General features: G+C 36.7%; 1 long non-coding RNA gene across 14 annotated transcripts in view; it reads left to right on the top strand.

Moving 5' to 3' along the window:
* The window catches only part of LOC309870423, a 497,103-nt gene that overhangs the window by 245,959 nt on the left and 231,156 nt on the right, over positions 1-19,988 (top strand). The window contains exon 3 of one of the 14 annotated variants that reach the window (XR_014314589.1): positions 429-1,998. The exons of the other annotated variants lie outside the window; for them this stretch is intronic. This is a non-coding gene — a long non-coding RNA (uncharacterized lncRNA). Of the gene's footprint in view, positions 1-428; positions 1,999-19,988 lie in introns of those variants that run through there. 14 annotated transcript variants of the gene reach the window in all.

Here is a 19,988-nt window from a genome sequence, read left to right as displayed (position 1 = left end):
ATAAGTACAACCTCAAATTTATATCAACAAGAGAGAGCTAATGAACCTTAGAAACAGAACTTTCATGTAAAACTTACTGATAATCCCTCATGAGGTAATTGCCTTCGTCTGTCATCCAGCCAGGGATATGGGGATCAGGGTCAGTTTCCCTGTAATTTAAGGCTGCTTTTAGAGCTAAGCCATGGTTTTCAGAGGATCATCAACACCTTCCTTTCTTCTCATTATAGGGACTAGAATCTAGTTAGTACCTAGGGGACAGTGTCTAATTTTAAAAGGACAGTTTAAAAGGAAAGTATCTAATCATTTCCTTTAAGTGCTATTTTAGATCATTATTCAGAATTGCTTATGGGTTAGGAAGTTGGCACACTTGGTCTATGCCAGCACTCCAGCATTAATACAAGTCTCTAACTCAGGCTTCTTCTCACCAGGTGGAAAATCAGACATGCTTCAAGATCGCTGGTAGAGATTGTGCAATCTGTTTGGCTGCTGAAGGTTCCAAACCATGTGGGCATTCTGCAGCCCCACAGAGTGGTAGAATTTCTTCACTTATCACTGACAAGTTCACACCTCTTTTGGTCATTAAAATTGTAAATCTGAATTATCAGATGCAGAAAATAGGCCAAACCAATTATTAAGTATATTTCTAAGAAAATGCATCTTCCATGACCACTTCTAGCACTCACTTATGGATTATATTTCCATTCAGCCTGTGGGGCCACTTCATATGTGGCTTTATGTTTTTAAGATTGTCCTAGTTCCTTGCCTTGTATCCGTATCATTTGTTGTAATTTTGAAGCATTTTTATGTACCATATTTCGTTTTTGTGCTATTTTACACATGGCATTTCAGAAACTGGAATCCCTCTAGTGTTTATTTTCATTGGTTGTGACCGCAGCTTTATTACTTATTTCATGTGTTTTCAATAGTTAATATTTACAAAACACTGAACAAACTCTTCAAGATTGCTTTCTATAATCTCCCTCTGGATGCATCAAAGATGAGAGGTGCACTGAAGAGTCATAGTGACTTACCCTGTCACAGAGCATAGGAATTCACTTGCAAATGAGGATCAAGAACCCCTGTTTCCAGTTCTTCTTCTTTTTTTCTCTTCTCTTTTTTAAATCTTCCAGTAGTCTTCTGGGTTTGGAGACTTAGAGAGGGGTGGCATTGCAAAGTGGAGACAGTTGATTCAACTCCTTATTTCTCCTTCAGCATAAACTCCCTATGTTCAGGTCCTCCTTTCCCATCCCCAATGGATGCTGGAAACCATTTCTTTAGAAGAGTTGGTTCATAACATAAAGACCAGAAGTCTCAGTAAAATCTGTTCTTACTGAGGGTAAGGGTATGCATTTTTAACTGGAGAACAGGATGTGTCATATTTACCCTGTCCCTTAGTGGAACAAGCCGGGTGGTAGCACAAATTAGCATAGCATTGGAACAGAGCTTTATCACAGTGGAATCCCAGGTTGTTTTAGAAATCAGACTTGAAACAAAATATGTGAAGGGATTGAATCCATCAAATCTAATGAAGGAAATTTTCGTAGATTCAGGGAACCTGGACCCTTGAATTGTAGTAACCAAGCTGGGGAGGAAATGGGCAGTTAAACAGAGTAGTGCTGTATCTTTCATTGTTTGATGAAATAATTTTTGCCCCTTTTAACTGGTATGTTAAAAAAAAAAAAAAAGCCTGGTATATCTGAAACAAAGAGCTTACACAGTCACTGAGCTGGTTGGTTTTTATACCTTCCTTTACTGAGTATTGTCCTTCAGTACAATACAGAGCCATTTCTTTGTTCTCACAAGCTAGCAGTTAAATTGTATGTAAATGTATGCAAATTAGATGCTGTCTAATAAAGAGAGTCATTAGATGGAAGAAATATTTAGTTTAGAAAAAAAAAAAGCAGGTGTATTGTGTAAAAGAAAATGTAAGGCTACAAAAAAGCCCAAACTTTTGTGGACAGTTATAGAAAAAAATTATTAAAATAGATTTTTAAAAGACTTACGTCTTCCTGACCTTTCCTTTGTGCTTATATATATGTGTGTGTTTTTTAAATATTTACATATAAAACTAGGGGATTGGCTTCTTTCCCAGAATTACTGGAAGCACCTTCACCAGGAACATTTGGACTTGAATAATCTCCACAGCAGCATTTTCTTTCTTGAATTAAATGAATTGTAAAATGGATGATTGGCTCAGGAACACTGACTGCTTATGTGGATTCCTTTCCTTTAGATGGAGAGGCTTATGACTCCATGGTGGGTAGCTTGCAACTGATGATCTTTGCTACTTTAAGGTTCCCCTTCCAGGCTACTCCACCCTGGCCTTCTAAAGGCTACTCTAGGCTTCTTAAGAGATATGTAGACTATAAACTTCTTTAGAGAAACCAACAGTTTGTTCTGAGCATGATCATGCTGTATTGAATGTTTAGCACAATGCTTAACACTTACTAGGCACTCACATTTATTTTTGAATGATTAAGTGAATAATTGAATAAATAAATAAATAAATAATAAAAATAAAAATAAAAAGTAACTTGACAAACATTAAGTTTGGTCAGTAAAGTGGTTATGGATATGTCAAATACCTTTGCAGACAGTTAGTGAAGCAATTGTTGATTTGCATATAGTAGTTACATGGTAAGTAATACACTTCACTATCCAGTTTCCTCGGCTCAACCATAACAAGTGTGTTAAGTGCTCACCAAGTGCATTGGGGGGACAAAGGTGACAAGGCATGGTGGTTTCTCTCTGGGAGCTCATCATCTCCCACAGGAATCAGGCACACACCCACTTAAAACACAGCAAAGTGTACACAGTAAAGTTACAGATAAAATTGTCTGGGAGCACCAGAAAAAAGGAGAAATTCGGACTGAAGAGCATATGAGGTAGGTTCCTGGAGGAAAGTGGGTCGTCAGGAGCAGATGGTTGGCTATGGTGGGTGGAGAAGAGCAGAGTTGCAAAATTCTCCTCCTTGCAGTCCCCAGTTAATAGAAACATACTAGATTTTCTTCTCTTCTCTTATGAATTTCCAGCAACAGCTTGATTTTAACCTCTGTGGAAACACAAATGAGGGCTGTGATGGATACAATAATGACTAGGGTTAAATTATAACTCCAAGTCAAAATTTTAATCACATTCAGCTATTGAATAGGAAGTAAGATAAAGTATGCAAAGGAATTTTATAACTTTTGCATTCCAAGACATTAAAAATATAAAATTTTATTATTTTTCATAATGTCTAAAGTTTTCCATGGTAGGAAATAAAATTTAGGGGATAAGAGGTTTGGAGACCTAGAATGGAGTATCTCATATATGTAGTACCTTATAGTTTACAAAGTACCTTCCTAAATTACTGTTTTATCCTATCATCACAACAGCCCTTGAAGCTTCAGGACTAACCTCATTTATTTCCATTTCACAGATGAGAGAACTGAAGTTCTGAGAGGTTGTGACTTAGCCAAGGTCACACAGTAAAAGTCAGAGCCAGGTTTTCCTGAAAGGCTGTCCAGTTCTTTTCATTTACCTCATTATCACCCAGAAACGATGCATAGGATAATTCTATAGCTATATAAGAAGTATACATCTTGATTCTAATTTGATCCCAAATATTTTTTATTGATATGAGTAAAATAATGTAAGACTGAGGAAGGCACACATGGGCAAGAATGATTATTTTGATAACTGCTGTGGGTATGAAAATCATGATGGGTCTATGGATTGAAAGCATTTTAAGTTATTTTCTTGACTTTTGAGTTAAAAAAAAGATTTCAGTGAGAAAGTGCAAAATATGCTGCACCAAACTCATCTTGGAGGTAACCAAAGGGCTGTGGGACTAACAGCTTTTGATATTACTTAGTGCTTATTATTGTTATTATTATTATTTCTTTTTAATTATGCAAAGTGCTAATCAGTTTGATTATGCACAGTGCTAATCAGGTTAATTATGCAAAGTGCTAATCAGTTCTTCTTGAAGCACACGAGGAGAGCAGAGGTGCTGGCGGTGAATGGCGTTGGTTGATGGGGGTAGTCACGGCAGTCATTCCTTATTAAGATAGGAGTAGACAAGATAGCAAGGGGGATTTATCCATAAAAATGAGGAGGAAAGGAAAGAGAACTAGAAGCACACGGAAGATTGTGGTTTTGGCAGGACGGTGCTTACGCATAGAAAGCTGTTTTTCCCCCTGTTGCATAGTTTGGTTGGATAGTCTCTGCTATATTTTGAAGGCACTCATTTGAAGCCAAAAAGACTGCAGAGGGAAAGAAACAGAGTATTGTATAGCTAGACAAGTTGTCAAAACAACTTATTGTAGTTGGCAAGCACCAATTCCTGGGAGGACAGTAGAGAAAGTAGAATCTAATAGACCTATACATGAAAGAGGACATCAATAAAGAGAATTGAAAAATTAAAGGAGTGCCACTCTGATAAAATAAACAGGGCCATCTCAGCACCGCACTGTTATTGGGATGGCCGTCTGTATAGCAGGTTTCCTGAGGTGAACTGAGGGCTTTGTGGTGCTGGCAGTTGTCTCCACTGAGAGTATGATGACGAATATGACAATAAGAGTTTTATGTAATAGCTCCTAGTTGGATCAGCTTTGTTGCTGCTGAAATCAAAGTGAATTTTAATATTAACTTGCAGGTCTGTGCTTATTAAGCTGGGTGACTTCCTGTGAAGATGAGTTTATAGCAATATGTTCGTATGTTTTTATAGAACAATGACCATGGAGCTCCCCTAGGAAAGCCCTTTTGATTCGCTCCTCCTGTTCTGTTCTGTGGTTTGATAAGCTATCAGTGAAATGCGTGGATACCTACTTGTTTGAATGTATTCAAAGAGCAGAAAGCATTTCAGGATTACTAAGTGAATATTCATTTTTTAAAAGAAACACATTCAGTCCATGTGACTTTTCTTTGACTCTGGAATTTGAGCAGAAGATTTATTACAAGTCATTTGTAAAAAGGAGGGTTTGCTTCCCCCTTTCCAACCTGGGGTTTATTTACTTTTCCTTTTCAGTCCTCTGCCTAAATACAACTCATCTTCACAAATGCCTGTAGTGAGCTCGGTTTTTGGAAATGTCCGAATAATGCTAAGACTACTGCAGAGGCAAAGTCATTGGTGGTGTCTTCAAAATAGGGCATATTAATGAGGCATTTGTCCAGACAGCACTGGTATTTGGAACAAAGACTTGCCTTCAGTTTTCATTTTTGTTTTAACCAGGACCAATTTCATTTTAAAATATGAAGAGAATGACATAGATCTTTGGTTTCCAAGGAGAGTCTGGAAAGGAATAGATTGTTAGAGGACAGCGCCCACAAATTGAGAAAGCCTGTTGGGGGCCCTTTGAGAATTTGGCTGGAAAACTCTGTTATAAGCAGTCCTTCTGCTCAGCTTCATGGGAACATGGTTTTAGAAATGAAATATTGCTTCTGTGTTCCCCAACCCCCCAAACTAAAATAAAGATGAAATGTTCATAATACCACTTTATCAAAATCTTTCAAGTTATTTCTTAATAAGTTAAAAAAAAAAACTTCTGATGATTCTACCCAAAGGAAACCATGCAAAAATTCCATTCATTGATGGTGTACTAAACTCTTGATTTCTTATTAAGTCATTTGAAAGCAAAGATCTTGCTATGTAAGGCATTTAAGATGTTGCTGGAAAATTTCAAGGAGAAAATGATGTGAATCAAATGGCAGACAAAAATTAATTTAGTAGTATTCAACTAATAGGTCCAAACTCCTGATTAATTACATACTTGCACCCATATCACACACACTCTCCCACATAGACCCGCTCATCCCTTCATGAAACTAATATTATTTGGGCAGCTCCTTTTGTAAAATGTGTACCATGTACTAGTAACAGTATGGTTTACTGTCCTTGATAATGGAGATACAATTATTCAAAAATAAACAAGTGCCTAGCATTGTGGAGCACACAGGAGATAAGATGGTATTTTTCTCATGGTCTTTAGCTTTAGGAACAAAGAGTTTGTGCTTTATTCCTCCTCAGAACTTTTCTCCTTAGTAATCTATATGAGTCAATTAGTTGGCATTAGTATCTTCAATATTTGCAAAATAAGAGGTTGTACTAGATGGTTTCTGAGGTATCTTCATCTCCAATAAGCAGTGTTAGAGTTTATAGCTGATTATATTATAAAATGAATTTATTCTTTATTACCATATGAAGAGCTTTGGGATCGTACACAGTCTCTCTTACACTTTGATCTTTGAGAAAATAAGGTAATTTTTGGCTAATTTTGTGGACACAGACTCCTTGGATTTAGGCCAAAATTGAATCTATGAAGAGTGGACTTTGGAATCCACTCTTCCTGAGTTTGAATTCTGGCTCTTTCAGTGACTAGCTGAGCAAGTCCTAACTGCTTTGAGCCTCTGTTTCCTCATAGTTCCTACCTCACAGGATGGTTATGAGTATTAGTTGAAATAAACTATATAAATCACTGAACTCAATGCCCAGTGGCACAGTGGAGCATAGCTTTGCTCCATAGTCAGTCCCTTTTTCATTTCTGGCGACTGTAGCCTTTCTGGCTCTTGCTACCAAAAATATCTTGAACTAATTCAACTTCCTTTCCCCAAGCTGCTTTTTCTTGTATTAAGCCTGTACTTCAATTAACTCTGTATTTTTTCCTTTTTCCCATTACATCTTTATAGTTTATTTCTCCTTGATGTCTTTTGATGTCCTTCTTATGTACATTGACTACTTCCCTGCTTTTTGTGAGTCAGCTTTGGAGTACTTGTATTTATTATATATAGTATAGGCTTGATTACAACAACAACAACAAATATGTGCAACTATAATTCCAGTCAATTATATAGAAATATGCTGTCTATGTCAGAGCTGGACTGTAGTTGTTTTTGAATTCTTGACTATACTGGAAACTTCTTGAGGGCAAGGTTGGTATCTTTAATTCTTGTATTCCTAATATTTATCATATACTCTATCAAGAAGAATTCCAAAACCTAACAAGGGGCAAGAATTTTAAAGGAGTAACACATATGATCTACTAATAGCGGAAGTGTTACGTAAGTGGGGATGTTGAAAGCTTCCTGGAGCAGATATTGGGAAGGCTTCTAAGAGCAAATGATATCGGAGTTTGTCTACTTTATAAAAAGTTCTTAATTTCTTTTTCCTCATGGAAAGAGGGAAGAATAAATAAGGCTTTTGCAGACATAAGAGCTTAATGTGTTCAAACAGTTGATTGGTAGCAAGAAGACAGGGGATCAGGTGACAGAAAGGAAGACAAAGTTAAGTTGGGAGAATATTCTAAAGGATGTATGAGTTGCTCAGTGTTTTGTGTGAATAATCTTAGTTTTCCAACATAAGTGTATATTTGTGGTTAAGAGAACACTATGTTGCAAGAATATAGACATTAGCTTTTTGTGTGTGGAAAAAGAAATGGTAAGATTTAGCCAACAGTGAATGCAGGAAAAGAACAATGAGGGATCATGTCTGAAAGAAGGTCTGAATCCAAGTCTAAGTTCGATTCCATACTTGTTTTATGACCTAAATAATTCACTTCATCTTTCTGAATCATATATCCTTTCACATCACATCCTACCTCTCATTTAAATGTATATGAGTTGAAATCACTTCTATTGATTATAACTAAAGAGGGCTTTTATTTTGAATGCTTTGGATCTCAGAGATTGGTCTTGTTGAACGAGAAAGGTGAATTTTGTACCTTTTAGCACAATTAGGTTAAGCCAGAGGTAGGATATTTGGGAAGAAAAGAACAATGAATAAGAATAATATTGTTCTGACCAGAAGGTGAAAAGGCCTTCTAAAAATATAAGTAAAGTTATGGCTATCAAAAGACTGTAAGAAGGCAGAGATATTGAAAGATGTGTTTAATAGATTTTTGCATTGGGAGATGGCCATAGATCCATAGACCTGGAAAAAAAAAAAAAAATGGAGAGAGAGAGAGAGAGAGAGAGAGAGACCAGGGATTATCCTAATTTCTCTACCCTGTATGTTGTAATTTCTCTACCTGTATGTTGTAAGTTAACTCCTGTGACTGATAACTAACCAAAAGATAAGACAGGAGAGAAGATGTGCAGAGGAGCTAAGAAGAGGGCACTGGCACATGGTTTGCAAAGCTTCGAGGCCTGCATGTCTTCATGTAAGGGCTCATATCCCGAGACTTTCTTCAACCATAGCGGAGGACTCCTCTCAGTTACCCTCCTTCCCTTCCTTCTGAGCATTCTGTTTATGCTGCTGAAATGTCAGGACTTTGGTTATGTAGAACCAGGAGAATGTAAAACAACTGGGAAATTGACCTTGGCTGGACGAGGGGACAGATAACTTATCCAAAAGTGGCAGGATTTTACTAGAGTAACAGGACAAGAACAGAGATGGGAAGAACAATGAACAGGTGTGGGTGCTGCTTGTGAAAAATAGGTTGGAGAGAGGTCTGGGCCAGGAGTTGAAAGAGTGTAGAGAGAGATTCTGAGGCACTATTAGTGACTGTATTTAATGTATCCAAGACAGAGAGGAAATATTCTTCTCTACCTCTTTTTGATGCTTTTTTGAGAGACTAAACAAAATGGATTATTTTGTTTTGTTCTGTTTTTTAGTATGTTTCTAGTCTTGGCAGCTATTATTTTGAATCAGATTAGGTAACACCTGGACGACAGTTTTGTTCTCACATTCCCACCTCCATTACCAACACAACCCAGTGAAGAAGTGAGGCTCAGAATTATCCCAGTGTTCAGGAATCTATAGACTTCTGTGATTTATGCTGTGTTTAATGGTTGTTACTGATGTTAAGTTTAATGCAGAAAAATATAAGAATAACGATGATGGCCAACTAGTATGTGATTCATATCACATGGTAGTTCTCTCAAGATGGTCTAATTTCTAGAACATTTCACCTACATGTTGATCCTAATTCATGTTTTTCACTTGTTAGTAAAAGATCTACAAAAAATTTCATATTAACTACAACAAATTTGTGCTTAGGTTTAAGAAGAAAACACTACATTTCAGACACTACTATATTTTGGAATAATCCTTGGAAGATTAGAGAGGCAATTAATCAAGATTCCCATAAGAAATGTTAGCAAGTAAACATTATCTAATAAAACACTATTAGTCATCATCGTTATTTAGGAATTAGATATGGTTCAGTCAGGGTAAGTGTTGTGTCATGAAATCATTCTCTGTAGATTGACTACTGACATACGTGGACATGCTTCACTATGATATGTCTGATACGTCTTATGCCACCCCAGGGCTGGGCTTTCCATCTGTGAAAACTGTGTAAAGACTTGCTGACATAAATAACAATTTTTATAAGGTGAATTGCATACATTGTCTAATGTCTGTTTTGGAGATTTTCTTTTGTTTTTACTTTTTGACATGAAAAAAGGGATACAATTTTTAAAATCCATTTATTTTATTGTTTTAAAAAAAGGGATTCCCACTGGATTATATGACATTAAACATACGGCTACACAAGAATTAGAAAAGCTCTGGCCATCAGGAATAAATATTGGTAACAACACTGATGAATTTCACACATGTAATTTAATGTGAAAAAAGTAGAAAGACTTTCATAGAACTTAGATAAGAGAATAGGCTTGTTTCTTAACAAAAATATAAATGAAGGCGTTTGTTATTAAAATGGCAGCCTTTGAAATTCCTGCTTCCTGCTTTTACACAAGAGAAAACACTTTAAGTCACATGATCTTTATTATCTCTGATGAGAATGAAAAATAACCAAAACAATCTATACACATTTTATTATAAAAAAAATACTTGGAAGAATTCTATTGTTATAAGCTAATGCGAGATGACAATTTGTTTATTAAAAAGTGTTTTTTGCATGTCTTCTATCGACCATGTGCAACTGGTATAAACAAAGATCCTATGTATGGAAGAAGTCTTATATTTGCATTCCTTTGCATGTTTAGGCATTCTTTAGCAAGGTTTATTTTTCTGTTTATTTACAGTGCTTCTTGGATCTTTGTACAATTATGTGTACATCAGCAGTTGTAACACTTGAGTGCAGTAAGGATAGGTTCTTTAGTCAAAGTAGCCAAAAGAATAGAAAAATTCATTGTATTGGTTTTAGTGCTTTGGGTGAAATAGATTTGCTCCATGAGCTTCCCATTGCACAGAATAAAATGCTGTGTTCAGAAGACACGAAGGCAGCTAAAGAGTCAAGAAAAGCTGCATTGGTTTTGTTTGGGGAGTGCCTGGCTTTTCATCTGCCTGGGAAAGAAACAGGCCTTATTGCCAGTTGCCAAGTGCTCTAATGCTGAGAAGTGTGTCAGCTGTGGTTACTCTGGGGATTTGGGTGACAATAAGCACTTTTCCTTGAGAAAATCAGCATAGATGCCACACACTAGAATTGGACAAATTGCTTTTATTTTCTATTTCCTTTAAAAATTAAATTTGCAAAAAGGGATTTAAATTTTAAAAAAATTAAATTTGCTTTTTCTTCTTTTCCCAGCTGTTACAGCTTCCTTGGTTTTTAGCTCAGACGATGGGAGAAACACATGTTCTCTTAAGAAAAAAACCCATTTATTTTCTTCATATGTGAACTCCTTGAAGTCACATTACTGGCTAACCCTAACTGAAGAATGATACTTAGAAGGAGATGTTCAGGGAGGGATGTTCCTGAGTGATGGCCACAGTGGAGAGGAGTAATTAAATCAGTATTTCAAGGGTATCAGTGTAAATCACATGCATTTGGAAACTTTAATTTACCTTTCTAGGATGTTTCAGTGGAGAAACAAAGCTCCATAAAGAAGTCTTTTTATTCCCCATTATTTTATAGCTGGGAACAAAGTACATATATAGGAGTTGGATTGGTTGGATTTGTGCACTGTAAGTCAGGCATTAAACAAACCTGACCTTTTCTGTCAATTCTTTCACTTTCCCTCTAACCTTTTACCTCTTTAAGGAGAAGTTCACATCTGTATTCCCACTGAGCTTGTCATAATGGTGAAGAACCAAAATTCCCTTTCAGGTTACTTAGGGAAAGATGCACATAGCTTTTGTTCTTGATGTCTAGATCAAAGTTTCTCTACCATCTCTTATTCTACACAAAGAAGCTAATCATCTGGCCTGATGCAGACTATGTTTTAGAATCTCCCCCACTCCATTTTTAAGAGTCCAGGGCCCACAGACTATTTATCCTTTCCTCTGGACGATCTTTGCTCTCCTTATTGAAGGAGGCTTTGTTATCTTACAGTTCTTTTTATGTGGGCCTTTCTACACTAGGCACTTTACATACCATATTGGTCAGGGTTCTGCAGAGAAACAGAACCAACAGGAGATATAAATGTGTGTGTGTGTGTGTGTGTGTGTGTGTGTGTGTATTGTGCATATATAGTTATTTTAAGGCATTAGTTCACATGATTATAAAGGTTGATAAGTTCTAAGCTCTGCAGTTGGCAAGCTGGAGACCCAGGATACCAATGATGTGGTTTTAGTCCAAAGGCTAGTAGACTCAGTTCTCTGGAAGGACTAGTGTTTTAGTTGGAATCCAAGGGAAGGAAAACACTGATAGCCCAGCTCAAAGACAGTTAGGGGATTTCCCTATTACTCCAAAGAGGATCTGTCTTTTTGTTCTATTTAATCCTTTAACTGATTGGATGTGGTCCACCCACATTAGGGAGGGCAATCTGTTTTATTCAGTCTACCAATTCAAATGTTAATCTCCTCCAGAAAGGCTCTCATAGATACACATAGAATAAAGTTAGTCTAAATATCTGGTATTCTGGGGCCCCGTGAGGCTGACACATAAATGTAACCATCACACACATGGTTTACCTAATTTAATCCTGACCAAAATATAGCCCCAGACTCCATGAGGTAACTACTATTGGTTATCACCAAACTTAATGATTAAATGTATGGTTTCTATAGGGAGCTTGCCCATCAGTTAAATTCTGTCTCTGCCACTTAGGATATGACAATGTGCAAGTTACTTAGTTTCTTCATCTCTAAATTAGAGATAATAGCATTATATACCTTGTTGAGTTATTGTGAGAATTAAATGAAATAATACATATAAAACACTTAGCTTTGAAGACTGGAACATAGCTTAGTACTCAGTGAAGGCTAGCTACTTTTATATGCACAAGGAAATAAAGATTGAGAGAGGTTAAGACTATTGCCAAAGGTTACACAGCTAGTATGTGGTAAAATTGGCATTTAACTTATGCTCTCTGTCCCCAAAATGAGGCATTTAGTCATTCCTTTCTGCTCATCTCTATTTAACAGGGAAGCAATGTAATGTAGATGGTTAAGGCTCTAGCGTTAGACTCCGTGAGTTCAAATCCTGGCTCTTCACTCACCAAAAGACTTTAGGAAAGTTATATAGCTTCTCTATGTCCAAGTTTCCTCATCTCTAAGATAGGCATAAAATAGTATCCTTCTCAGAGTAACAAAGAATCAAAAGATTTCTGGGGATATTGTCTTCATCTATAAATTTTAAGTGATAGAATTTCAGGTGCAGAAAGACTATAGAGGAGAGATTTCTTCAAATGCCCTTGAATTATCCCAGCTTTTTCTAAGATGGGTAAGATTAATGAAATCTAGAAAAGTATTGAAAGCACATTACTATAGAATAGGTAGAATTGTTTTGAAACTAATTTCTTATAAAACTTTTTGTAAAAGAGAGAGATTAAAAAAGTAATGTTTTTCATTTAGAATAATTGTATATGTCCTCAAAATGAAGTTGAAATCCATAGATAGGAGGTGAAAGGAAATCAAGGAGGACTCCATTGTGGGATGAAAATCCCAGGACCTCTTTTTGTGACTCTCTTGCCTATTTATTTATTTATTTATTTGTTATTATTTTTTAAAGATTTTATTTACTTGACAGACAGAGGTCACAAGTAGGCAGAGAGGCAAGCAGAGAGAGAGAGAGAGAGGAGTCTCTGAGACTGAGAGAGTCTGATGTGGGGCTCTATCCCAGGACCCTGGGATCATGACCTGAGCCGAAGGCAGAGACTTTAACCCACTGAGCCACCCAGGTGTCCCTCTCTTGCCTATTTAATAGAAAGCATGAAAGGTTCACTACCTGGAACCAACTATTTCTCTCTCCAGTATATAAAACAAGAAGACTCAGAATTTCAGAATGTTGTATCTGACCTCTCATCTGTCAGCCAAAAGCAGCTGAAAGGCAAGAGCCCTAGAGAACTGTTTTCCTACATATGTATTTGTTTTTAGACAAATGTGTTTGTTTGAAGGTCTGAACACCATGGAAATGGGCACCATGGAAATGCATAGTTGAGGGGTAGAAGCCCTAGAAGTATTGACTCAATCCTTGATCCTTCTGTGTGATGGATTAAATGCCACATGGTTCAGTTTGCCGTGTGTGGGGTCTTTCAGCACAGTTTATAATAAACAGCAATCCAGTATGAAGGACATAAGAAATTTACTTTTTTTTTTTTCCAAGAGATTAATGAGAGGTTGGTTGTCATCTGGATGTTGCTTATGGAAAGAGAACTCCAGAGAAAATCATTATGTGTCTTATTTTTCCCCCTCACTCCAAAATGTTTATTTACTTTTGAAATCAGGTTAAAATTAATATTAAAGGCAGTCTTGAAAGGGAATCATAAAATGCATTGTGCAGGTTGAAGGGAATGTAAAAACGAAGGTGAGAAATGTGGAGCACCCTCTTGCCCGAGAGAGTGGGGGAGAAACTGGAGGCCAGTTGCATATCATCCTCAACACTTTTGTATTCTCTTTAATTTGTTTTTATTTGTTTTTTATCTTTTTACTCTTTCTATATTTTTATTATTTTATTGTGTTATGTTAGTCACGATACAATACATCATTAGTTTTTGATGCAGTGTTCCAAGATTCATTATTTACATCTAATGCTCCATGCAATACGTGCCCTCCTTAATAGCCACCAAATTTAACTTCTGAAGCCAGAGCTGGAACCCTTCCTTAACAAGTTTCTCCCTGAGTTACTTACCACTCATATGCCTCCTACAAATTGGAATCGTTTGAAAGTAGGCAAGGGTTTTGGATATTGTTATGTGAAAACTAATGGAATCAGAGGAAAAAATTATGGTAAACATAGGATGGAAATGTCTTCTCTTGTATGAGGCAGCGGTTGCTTTATCATACCCTTATTTTCATAGAATTATAAGGATTATTTATTTATTTATTTATTTTTGCCAATTGACATAAACTACATCACTCAACAATAAAAAAAATACTTCAGAAATAGGAGACCAGAAAGGAAAATGTAATTGTGTCTGGAAAGCTTTTTGCCTCAGCTAAATAAATAAGAAATGATAAGTACAATACAATAAGAGATGAGAAAAACTGAGGTTCAAGCAGACAGCTTTATTTAATTCCATTTAATTTTATTGGGTTGAATTTGATAGAGACAATGTCAATGGACATGTACAGGGAGATTGGTAGTAGAATGCCTGGGGCTGTTGTATCACTGACAGAAACGTGTATAAACAGAGAGGGAATGTTGAGTAATTCTGAATAAAAGAGTGATTTTTAGATAATCATATTTCAGTTTTATAAACGCATACAGCAGCCGGTTGAAACAGATCTGTTACCTGTCTTTAGTTCTTGATTTCAATACACTGATAATCAACATGTCAGTATATTTTTTCCTTTCAATATTTTTTTTTCTTCCTTTGCCAACAAGGGTTTAGAATATTTCCTGGAATTGCTGAATTCCCAGCTCAAATATATATATATATATATATATATATATATATATATATATATATATATTATTTTTAGAGGAGGCATTAGCCTTAAGTAGACTGCTAGCAATCATTAAACATCAAACTTAATTTACAACAGAAATCTTTGCAAAAGCTTGATTTCATATAAAAGTCAAAAGAACTGAGATAGTTTTAGAGAAACCAGACATCTCAAGTGAATGATCAGAGTGAAATAAATTCAAGTATGTACACACAAGCTATGCACTAGTCAGGTAGGCTTTGAAAGAATTTTTGTAGTGGACAGAAGGAGCACATGTTAAGGTCCCAGAGGGTGAACACAGATGAGACTGCCAGCCTTTGTAGCAGTAGCTTTCCTAATTAGACCATGCGTGATAGGCAGTTGGTAAGACCTTATTTATCTTCTATTATTTTGTGTACTTCCTTATTTCTTTTCATTGAAATGGTATTATGCTTAAGCTTATCCATTAATAACTGCATCTGGATTCCAGTTTGGGGCAGCCCAAATGAAGCTAAAGACTTAGGTAGATAAAGTTGAGAATTGACAACATAGAGAGCTAAAATAGGTAATTCATATCTTCCAGAACTCACCCTGCTGCCGACATCAACTTTTTGTACAGTGATTGGTTTGTCTAGGTAATTGTCAGATAACCACTCCTCTTTATGGATATATATTTTAATTAATCAGTACACCTACATTTTGCTATGGTTTCCTCACAGGCTGAATTATCGAAGCATTAGCAAGTTAGGATGGTAAAATGATAAAAACAAACAAATAAGAATCACTGGTTTATAGAAAGTTCTTGCCTCGTAATTACAATATATACAAAGACATCCTCCTCTCAGATACATAAACAATAATTTAAGCTCTGCAACAACAAGCACCTTGTCTTTATTTCTAGAACCTCTTATAATACCTGGCATATAGAGTGTGTTCAATAAATGTTTGTTAAATAAATGAACTCTATTGTAAAAAGGCTCATTGTTACCCTAGATTTAGTTACACCCTGGGTCAAGTCAAACCTCTTCCTTGTTCCTTCAATTCCAAGAGCAAGTGTTTATATAGATGGTTCCCAACTTACAAATAGGTTGTGTTAAAAAATTTAGACGGTTTAGTCATTTGGAACCAAGAATGCATCTCTCATTCATACATTTATTACAAGTATGTATTCAGCATGCATTCTGGCCCAGGCACTGTTCTACCTCTCAGGAAACAGTGGTGAACAAGAAACAAAGTCCCTGTTTCCACTAGCTCTTAGAATAGTGTCCAACACATAGTAAATGCTCCGTAATTGCTGACTGCTATTTTTAAAGACTGACACTACTTTTTTCAGGGGTGTTTATTCAGACCCCCTAGCTTCTGTATTGGGTTATCAGCTTATGCTAGTTTAGGTATATTCTGACTTTATTTCATTAATCTTCCCTGGGTACCCACTTTCTAAAGTGAAGGATATTGCTCTTTATTTATTTATTTAATTAATATTTAGTTAGTTAGTTAGTTAGTTAGTTAGTTAGTTAGTTAGTTAGTTGCTGTTTGGTCTTGGCAAGTTATGGGTCCTTCCATGTGATTCTTACCTGAAAATAATGAAGATGTGATAATCTAATTCACATGGAGAACACAGCTGAACTTAGTAAATTAATGTTTGCATAGTGCTTAGAAATCTGAGGTTAAATTTTAAGAGAAATGTACAGGACTATTATTGCCACTAAAATTATGATAGACATTTTTTCCTCTACCAAAAAATACCTCAGTTAATTGGTGTTTGTATTTTAAAAGTTGAATGCCACCTTAAAGAAAAAGTTCATTGTGTATCTAGAGGAAAACAAAGATCATGTCATTTCATTATTATGTGATATAAAAAATTTCTAAGGAATTACTAGTTTGGGGTAAGTAAATGGTATTTAGGACTTTAAGATTCTCCAGTTTGGACAGATGGATGATTGCTACTTTTAACATAAATGACAGGTGGCAGCTCTGGTGAAATGGTTTCCAAAGGTCTTCTGATTTTCACCTCTCTTCTTTAGCTGTTGTTGGCTTGGAGTAAGTAGCAATCCACTCCAATATCCACAGTCAGGAGGGCTTGGGATTTTTCTCGCTCTGTGTGTGTGTGTGTGTGTGTGTGTGTGTGTGTGTGTCTTGTCAGCTCTTTGGTTAACTCCATCCATTCACTGGTCTAACTAAAATGGCAGACTGTAAATGTCACACAGCAACAGGCTGTGATTTTAAACCAGGTCTAAACACACTCTTCCCAGAATAGTGATTCTTGCATGTTGACTTTGTATATTATCTAGACTGTGAAAGGTCATTGCACGTGGTGCTCTCTCATCAGAAGATGAAACGAGTTTAAACTGTCACATTTAAAGCTAAGTATTTTAGCTAGTAAGTTTCATTTATTTGACAAATATATAGTGACGACCTACCATATACATCCGGTGCAGTTCTCAACACTAGTGATACCGTAGGAAATAAGACAAAGTCTGGCTCACTAATCTTATATTTCAGTAGGGAAGATACATAATAAGCAGATAGATCGGTAACTTCAGGAAAGAATAAATACTATGAAGAAAACAGGGGCGCCTGGGTGGCTCAGTGGGTTAAGCCGTTGCCTTCGGCTCAGGTCATGATCTCAGGGTCCTGGGATCGAGTCCCACATCGGGCTCTCTGCTGAGCGGAGAGCCTGCTTTCCTCTCTCTTTCTCTCTGCCTGTCTGTCTACTTGTGCTCTCTCTCTGTCAGATAAATAAGTAAAAAAATCTTAAAAAAAAAAAAAAAGAAAACAAAGCAGGGTATGGTCGGGTGGGGGTGGCAAGCTCTTTTAGATATTATGTTCAGTACAGGTCTCCTGAAAAGGTAAGATTTTAATAGAGACCAAAATAAAGAAAGAGTGAACATGCCAAACTCTGGAGAAAGAACTTTCCAGGCCTCAGTAAGATGAAGTTCTCAGAGCCTGGGGTGGGACTTGGTTTGTTGTGTCCCAGGAAAGAAGAAACGCTTTACGAACTTTGACAGTCTTCAAACTCCTAAAGAACCCCGTAGAAACTGACCCATATGATGCACACTTACTTTTCCTTATACAACTTACAGGGCTGGAGGACATTAAAGCATCCTTGCAATGTGAGTTGCAGTCTCAGATTTTAAGGTGTCTTTATGTTACTTTTGATTTTAGAAAAACCATAGAAGGACTGAATGCCTTCAGTCAAGTGGCACAGGATTAAGTCAATTCTGGTAAGATTGGAAGTTTATCCCTCTGAAAGTGCTTTGGAAAGGGATGCCATGAGACAATTAATGTATCTCTTACACCGGTGAGATGAGCCCTGCATCACCAGTGTGAGAGATGCAGCAAGACCGCAGGGCGAAATAGATGAATGCACAGCACTATAGGTGCTGCTTTATTTTTTAGCCTTTCTCCACTTAGAAGACATCTACCCTCACAGTCATCTGTAATCACCTCCTGTGCACTGGTTTAACTGATGCATGAGTATGAGGAACGTCTGTTGTAATGTTTAATCTGTAATGTTGAGTTGTTCTGAGTCTTCTGAAAAATTTTGACATCTCTTACATTATGACAACCTTTCTTTAAAAAGTTTTATGAAAATAGAAGAAAATGAAATTTTGACATACTTGGAGTTGCTCTCTCCTCAGTGGAGGCCAAAGGCAAATCGTGTTGTGAAACATAGTCAAATCCTCACTTTGTCATAATTTCAGAATTTTGTGTATTAGCTATTCTCAGTGACAGGCATCCGCGGAAACAGGTTTTTCTTCCAGTACCCTCTGTGGTATTAGAGCGTGAAAGGCAGGTTAGTCCCTTGTACTGTTTTGTCTGTTAAAGATTGCTTAAAACCGCACACTTGAATCTTGATATGAAGAACAGCAAGGGGCTGACGTCATTAGTGGCCCTGTAGTTGTGAAGTGCAGTTTGAACCTTGTTTTCTCGAACCTCACTGTTGTTTTCTCTGTTCTTTTACAAAAGTAGTTGAAAAAAAATATTTCTTCACTGGCTGTTGCAGTCCTTCAAAAGACTACCTTGCTAAGGTTTATCAGAGACTGCCGTGGAATATTGGAGGTTGTTATAGGAATGCTTGAAAATAACTTGACACCTGAAGGATAGCTGTAGACTGCAGGAGGAAAAAAAATGCCATAAGAATTCATCCAAATTCCCCTCTAAAACAGTGCTTTGAGTAGTAAAAGCACATGGATTCTGAAACAAGAATATCATTTGCTTACTCAAAGTTTAATACCACCTCTCCTGAATTAGAGAAGAGAAGGTGGAGGGGGAGGATGGGAGGAAGGAAAGAAGGGAGGAAGGGGAGGAGAGCAACAGAGAGAGGAAAAGAAAAGAAGATACAAAGGAGGAAAGGGGAGGAATGCTTCTCTTGGCATGTAAAATGTTTCTATCGAATTCTTAACACATGCTCTGTTCTTTTAAATATTGTTTTGTCTCACTAGAAAACCTCAAAAGTTTAAAGTTGACTGGTATACGGTAAGAAGCATTAAGTAAATGCAATTTCCTTTTTTAATAACGATAGCTCAAATTTCATGTGAGCTCACACCAGCCCTCCAATGTAATTAAGTTTATGGCTTTCTCAGGCACTTTCAAATATCCACAATGTGTAGTTAACAGTATTTTTTTTTTTTTTAGATAAGTATTAGGGTACCGTAACAGTGATGCCTCAGTGGCTAGTGTCTAGCATAAGGTAGATGCAACCAGATAATGGAAATTACAACACATTCTGTTGTAATTTGTCTAAAAAGGTTCATGACAGAGAGGTCTGTTTTAGTTGGATTTCCAAAGTGAGGAAGGGCTGGTGTGTTTGAATGAAGGAAAGGGGTGTGAGGCAAAGACTACTTGGAGGCTGCAGACAGACGGCTGCCCAGCACAGGTATTCCCAGAGGGCTCAAACGTAACTTTATGGTAGGGAGTGTGTATTAGACAGACGTGAGGCTAGTAGCTCCCAAAACAAATATGATGTCCCACGATTTCTTTTACATCAGAAGAAAAAAAAACCCACACAAGTAGAAACTGCAGGTGCTCCCTTTTTATTGCACTATGTAAAGAGAAAATGTAAAATGGACAAGCTTTCGACAATCATGTTCTCTTCATCAAGCTGTTATTGTTATTTTAGTGAGTCCACTAAAAAGAATTATCTAGAGCTTCTTGTTTTTACTTCTTTGTGTACTTGATGAATATGATTACCATTTTTACCTCATGTATTTAAACCCCTCTGCCATAATCCCATATTCTGCCTAAAAGCCATGTCTGTGGGAGCTTTTCCTCCTTCCCTGCAGTAGTTTTTAGG

This window comes from Mustela nivalis, assembly GCF_964662115.1.
Source record: "Mustela nivalis genome assembly, chromosome: 1".
Classification (NCBI taxonomy): Eukaryota; Metazoa; Chordata; class Mammalia; order Carnivora; family Mustelidae; genus Mustela; species Mustela nivalis.
Note: the sequence above shows the minus strand (reverse complement) of the source record. Positions and strands in the feature narration are given on the sequence as shown.